We start from the raw sequence: 7,264 nt of genomic DNA on the forward strand, positions 1-7,264 counted from the left end.
TTTCAAATCTTCAAAAATGATGAAAAACTGCGCGCTATAGTATGCCGTATGATATGGGCTATAGCCCATGGTCCAAAATTATGAGAAACGAGGATAACCTTTTTTTTCAAAATTTCAAAAAACATGGGCTATAACCCATCGTTTTTGTCATTTCGTCATTTTTTTCAAATCTTCAAAAATGATGAAAAACTGCGCGCTATAGTATGCCGTATGATATGGGCTATAGCCCACGGTCCAAAATGATGAGAAACGAGGCTAACTTTTTTTTTCAAAATTTCAAAAAACATGGGCTATAACCCATCGTTTTTGTCATTTCGTCATTTTTTTCAAATCTTCAAAAATGATGAAAAACTGCGCGCTATAGTATGCCGTATGATATGGGCTATAGCCCATGGTCCAAAATGATGAGAAACGAGGATAACCTTTTTTTTCAAAATTTCAAAAAACATGGGCTATAACCCATCGTTTTTGTCATTTCGTCATTTTTTTCAAATCTTCAAAAATGATGAAAAACTGCGCGCTATAGTATGCCGTATGATATGGGCTATAGCCCACGGTCCAAAATGATGAGAAACGAGCATAACTTTTTTTTTCAAAATTTCAAAAAACATGGGCTATAACCCATCGTTTTTGTCATTTCGTCATTTTTTTCAAATCCTCAAAAATGATGAAAAACGGCGCGCTATAGTATGCCGTACGATTTGGGCTATAGCCCATGGTCCAAAATGATGAGAAACGAGCATAACTTTTTTTTTCAAAATTTCAAAAAACATGGGCTATAACCCATCGTTTTTGTCATTTCGTCATTTTTTTCAAATCTTCAAAAATGATGAAAAACTGCGCGCTATAGTATGCCGTATGATATGGGCTATAGCCCACGGTCCAAAATGATGAGAAACGAGGCTAACTTTTTTTTCCAAAATTTCAAAAAACATGGGCTATAACCCATCGTTTTTGTCATTTCGTCATTTTTTTCAAATCCTCAAAAATGATGAAAAACGGCGCGCTATAGTATGCCGTACGATATGGGCTATAGCCCATGGTCCAAAATGATGAGAAACGAGGCTAACTTTTTTTTTTCAAAATTTCAAAAAACATGGGCTATAACCCATCGTTTTTGTCATTTCGTCATTTTTTTCAAATCCTCAAAAATGATGAAAAACGGCGCGCTATAGTATGCCGTACGATATGGGCTATAGCCCATGGTCCAAAATGATGAGAAACGAGCATAACTTTTTTTTCCAAAATTTCAAAAAACATGGGCTATAACCCATCGTTTTTGTCATTTCGTCATTTTTTTCAAATCCTCAAAAATGATGAAAAACGGCGCGCTATAGTATGCCGTACGATATGGGCTATAGCCCATGGTCCAAAATGATGTGAAACGAGGCTAACTTTTCTTTCCAAAATTTCAAAAAACATGGGCTATAACCCATCGTTTTTGTCATTTCGTCATTTTTTTCAAATCCTCAAAAATGATGAAAAACGGCGCGCTATAGTATGCCGTACGATATGGGCTATAGCCCATGGTCCAAAATGATGAGAAACGAGCATAACTTTTTTTTTCAAAATTTCAAAAAACATGGGCTATAACCCATCGTTTTTGTCATTTCGTCATTTTTTTCAAATCCTCAAAAATGATGAAAAACGGCGCGCTATAGTATGCCGTACGATATGGGCTATAGCCCATGGTCCAAAATGATGAGAAACGAGCATAACCTTTTTTTCCAAAATTTCAAAAAACATGGGCTATAACCCATCGTTTTTGTCATTTCGTCATTTTTTTCAAATCCTCAAAAATGATGAAAAACGGCGCGCTATAGTATGCCGTACGATATGGGCTATAGCCCATGGTCCAAAATGATGTGAAACGAGGCTAACTTTTCTTTCCAAAATTTCAAAAAACATGGGCTATAACCCATCGTTTTTGTCATTTCGTCATTTTTTTCAAATCCTCAAAAATGATGAAAAACGGCGCGCTATAGTATGCCGTACGATATGGGCTATAGCCCATGGTCCAAAATGATGAGAAACGAGCATAACTTTTTTTTTCAAAATTTCAAAAAACATGGGCTATAACCCATCGTTTTTGTCATTTCGTCATTTTTTTCAAATCTTCAAAAATGATGAAAAACTGCGCCCTATAGTATGCCGTATGATATGGGCTATAGCCCACGGTCCAAAATGATGAGAAACGAGGCTAACTTTTTTTTTCAAAATTTCAAAAAACATGGGCTATAACCCATCGTTTTTGTCATTTCGTCATTTTTTTCAAATCTTCAAAAATGATGAAAAACTGCGCGCTATAGTATGCCGTATGATATGGGCTATAGCCCATGGTCCAAAATTATGAGAAACGAGGATAACCTTTTTTTTCAAAATTTCAAAAAACATGGGCTATAACCCATCGTTTTTGTCATTTCGTCATTTTTTTTAAATCCTAAAAAATGATGAAAAACGGCGCGCTATAGTATGCCGTACGATATGGGCAATAGCCCATGGTCCAAAATGATGAGAAACGAGGCTAACTTTTTTTTCCAAAATTTCAAAAAACATGGGCTATAACCCATCGTTTTTGTCATTTCGTCATTTTTTTCAAATCCTCAAAAATGATGAAAAACGGCGCGCTATAGTATGCCGTACGATATGGGCTATAGCCCATGGTCCAAAATTATGAGAAACGAGCATAACTTTTTTTTTCAAAATTTCAAAAAACATGGGCTATAACCCATCGTTTTTGTCATTTCGTCATTTTTTTCAAATCTTCAAAAATGGTGAAAAAATGCGCGCTATAGTATGCCGTATGTTATGGGCTATAGCCCATGGTCCAAAATGATGAGAAACGAGCATAACCTTTTTTTTCAAAATTTCAAAAAACATGGGCTATAACCCATCGTTTTTGTCATTTCGTCATTTTTTTCAAATCTTCAAAAATGATGAAAAACTGCGCGCTATAGTATGCCGTATGATATGGGCTATAGCCCACGGTCCAAAATGATGAGAAACGAGGCTAACTTTTTTTTCCAAAATTTCAAAAAACATGGGCTATAACCCATCGTTTTTGTCATTTCGTCATTTTTTTCAAATCCTCAAAAATGATGAAAAACGGCGCGCTATAGTATGCCGTACGATATGGGCTATAGCCCATGGTCCAAAATGATGAGAAACGAGGCTAACTTTTTTTTCCAAAATTTCAAAAAACATGGGCTATAACCCATCGTTTTTGTCATTTCGTCATTTTTTTCAAATCCTCAAAAATGATGAAAAACTGCGCGCTATAGTATGCCGTACGATATGGGCTATAGCCCATGGTCTAAAATAATGAGAAACGAGCATAACTTTTTTTTTCAAAATTTCAAAAAACATGGGCTATAACCCATCGTTTTTGTCATTTCGTCATTTTTTTCAAATCTTCAAAAATGATGAAAAACTGCGCGCTATAGTATGCCGTATGATATGGGCTATAGCCCACGGTCCAAAATGATGAGAAACGAGGCTAACTTTTTTTTCCAAAATTTCAAAAAACATGGGCTATAACCCATCGTTTTTGTCATTTCGTCATTTTTTTTCAAATCCTCAAAAATGATGAAAAACGGCACGCTATAGTATGCCGTACGATATGGGCTATAGCCCATGGTCCAAAATGATGAGAAACGAGGCTAACTTTTTTTTCCAAAATTTCAAAAAACATGGGCTATAACCCATCGTTTTTGTCATTTCGTCATTTTTTTCAAATCCTCAAAAATGATGAAAAACGGCGCGCTATAGTATGCCGTACGATATGGGCTATAGCCCATGGTCCAAAATGATGAGAAACAAGCATAACTTTTTTTTTCAAAATTTCAAAAAACATGGGCTATAACCCATCGTTTTTGTCATTTCGTCATTTTTTTCAAATCTTCAAAAATGATGAAAAACTGCGCGCTATAGTATGCCGTATGATATGGGCTATAGCCCATGGTCCAAAATGATGAGAAACGAGGATAACCTTTTTTTTCAAAATTTCAAAAAACATGGGCTATAACCCATCGTTTTTGTCATTTCGTCATTTTTTTCAAATCTTCAAAAATGATGAAAAACTGCGCGCTATAGTATGCCGTATGATATGGGCTATAGCCCACGGTCCAAAATGATGAGAAACGAGGCTAACTTTTTTTTTCAAAATTTCAAAAAACATGGGCTATAACCCATCGTTTTTGTCATTTCGTCATTTTTTTCAAATCCTCAAAAATGATGAAAAACGGCGCGCTATAGTATGCCGTACGATATGGGCTATAGCCCATGGTCCAAAATGATGAGAAACGAGCATAACTTTTTTCTTCAAAATTTAAAAAAACATGGGCTATAACCCATCGTTTTTGTCATTTCGTCATTTTTTTCAAATCTTCAAAAATGATGAAAAACTGCGCGCTATAGTATGCCGTATGATATTGGCTATAGCCCACGGTCCAAAATGATGAGAAACGAGGCTAACTTTTTTTTTCAAAATTTCAAAAAACATGGGCTATAACCCATCGTTTTTGTCATTTTGTCATTTTTTTCAAATCCTCAAAAATGATGAAAAACGGCGCGCTAAAGTATGCCGTACGATATGGGCTATAGCCCATGGTCCAAAATGATGAGAAACGAGCATAACTTTTTTTTCCAAACATGGGCTATAACCCATCGTTTTTGTCATTTCGTCATTTTTTTCAAATCTTCAAAAATGGTGAAAAAATGCGCGCTATAGTATGCCGTATGTTATGGGCTATAGCCCATGGTCCAAAATGATGAGAAACGAGCATAACCTTTTTTTTCAAAATTTCAAAAAACATGGGCTATAACCCATCGTTTTTGTCATTTCGTCATTTTTTTCAAATCTTCAAAAATGATGAAAAACTGCGCGCTATAGTATGTCGTATGATATGGGCTATAGCCCACGGTCCAAAATGATGAGAAACGAGGCTAACTTTTTTTTCCAAAATTTCAAAAAACATGGGCTATAACCCATCGTTTTTGTCATTTCGTCATTTTTTTCAAATCCTCAAAAATGATGAAAAACGGCGCGCTATAGTATGCCGTACGATATGGGCTATAGCCCATGGTCCAAAATGATGAGAAACGAGGCTAACTTTTTTTTCCAAAATTTCAAAAAACATGGGCTATAACCCATCGTTTTTGTCATTTCGTCATTTTTTTCAAATCCTCAAAAATGATGAAAAACTGCGCGCTATAGTATGCCGTACGATATGGGCTATAGCCCATGGTCTAAAATAATGAGAAACGAGCATAACTTTTTTTTTCAAAATTTCAAAAAACATGGGCTATAACCCATCGTTTTTGTCATTTCGTCATTTTTTTCAAATCTTCAAAAATGATGAAAAACTGCGCGCTATAGTATGCCGTATGATATGGGCTATAGCCCACGGTCCAAAATGATGAGAAACGAGGCTAACTTTTTTTTCCAAAATTTCAAAAAACATGGGCTATAACCCATCGTTTTTGTCATTTCGTCATTTTTTTCAAATCCTCAAAAATGATGAAAAACGGCACACTATAGTATGCCGTACGATATGGGCTATAGCCCATGGTCCAAAATGATGAGAAACGAGGCTAACTTTTTTTTCCAAAATTTCAAAAAACATGGGCTATAACCCATCGTTTTTGTCATTTCGTCATTTTTTTCAAATCCTCAAAAATGATGAAAAACGGCGCGCTATAGTATGCCGTACGATATGGGCTATAGCCCATGGTCCAAAATGATGAGAAACGAGCATAACTTTTTTTTTCAAAATTTCAAAAAACATGGGCTATAACCCATCGTTTTTGTCATTTCGTCATTTTTTTCAAATCTTCAAAAATGATGAAAAACTGCGCGCTATAGTATGCCGTATGATATGGGCTATAGCCCATGGTCCAAAATGATGAGAAACGAGGATAACCTTTTTTTTCAAAATTTCAAAAAACATGGGCTATAACCCATCGTTTTTGTCATTTCGTCATTTTTTTCAAATCTTCAAAAATGATGAAAAACTGCGCGCTATAGTATGCCGTATGATATGGGCTATAGCCCACGGTCCAAAATGATGAGAAACGAGGCTAACTTTTTTTTTCAAAATTTCAAAAAACATGGGCTATAACCCATCGTTTTTGTCATTTCGTCATTTTTTTCAAATCCTCAAAAATGATGAAAAACGGCGCGCTATAGTATGCCGTACGATATGGGCTATAGCCCATGGTCCAAAATGATGAGAAACGAGCATAACTTTTTTCTTCAAAATTTAAAAAAACATGGGCTATAACCCATCGTTTTTGTCATTTCGTCATTTTTTTCAAATCTTCAAAAATGATGAAAAACTGCGCGCTATAGTATGCCGTATGATATTGGCTATAGCCCACGGTCCAAAATGATGAGAAACGAGGCTAACTTTTTTTTTCAAAATTTCAAAAAACATGGGCTATAACCCATCGTTTTTGTCATTTCGTCATTTTTTTCAAATCCTCAAAAATGATGAAAAACGGCGCGCTATAGTATGCCGTACGATATGGGCTATAGCCCATGGTCCAAAATGATGAGAAACGAGCATAACTTTTTTTTCCAAAATTTCAAAAAACATGGGCTATAACCCATCGTTTTTGTCATTTCGTCATTTTTTTCAAATCTTCAAAAATGATGAAAAACTGTGCGCTATAGTATGCCGTATGATATGGGCTATAGCCCACGGTCCAAAATGATGAGAAACGAGGCTAACTTTTTTTTCCAAAATTTCAAAAAACATGGGCTATAACCCATCGTTTTTGTCATTTCGTCATTTTTTTCAAATCCTCAAAAATGATGAAAAACTGCGCGCTATAGTATGCCGTACGATATGGGCTATAGCCCATGGTCTAAAATAATGAGAAACGAGCATAACCTTTTTTTTCAAAATTTCAAAAAACATGGGCTATAACCCATCGTTTTTGTCATTTCGTCATTTTTTTCAAATCTTCAAAAATGATGAAAAACTGCGCGCTATAGTATGCCGTATGATATGGGCTATAGCCCACGGTCCAAAATGATGAGAAACGAGGCTAACTTTTTTTTCCAAAATTTCAAAAAACATGGGCTATAACCCATCGTTTTTGTCATTTCGTCATTTTTTTCAAATCCTCAAAAATGATGAAAAACGGCACGCTATAGTATGCCGTACGATATGGGCTATAGCCCATGGTCCAAAATGATGAGAAACGAGGCTAACTTTTTTTTCCAAAATTTCAAAAAACATGGGCTATAACCCATCGTTTT

This window comes from Protomyctophum bolini (genome assembly GCF_963924005.1).
Source record: "Protomyctophum bolini genome assembly, chromosome: 4".
NCBI lineage: Eukaryota > Metazoa > Chordata > Actinopteri > Myctophiformes > Myctophidae > Protomyctophum > Protomyctophum bolini.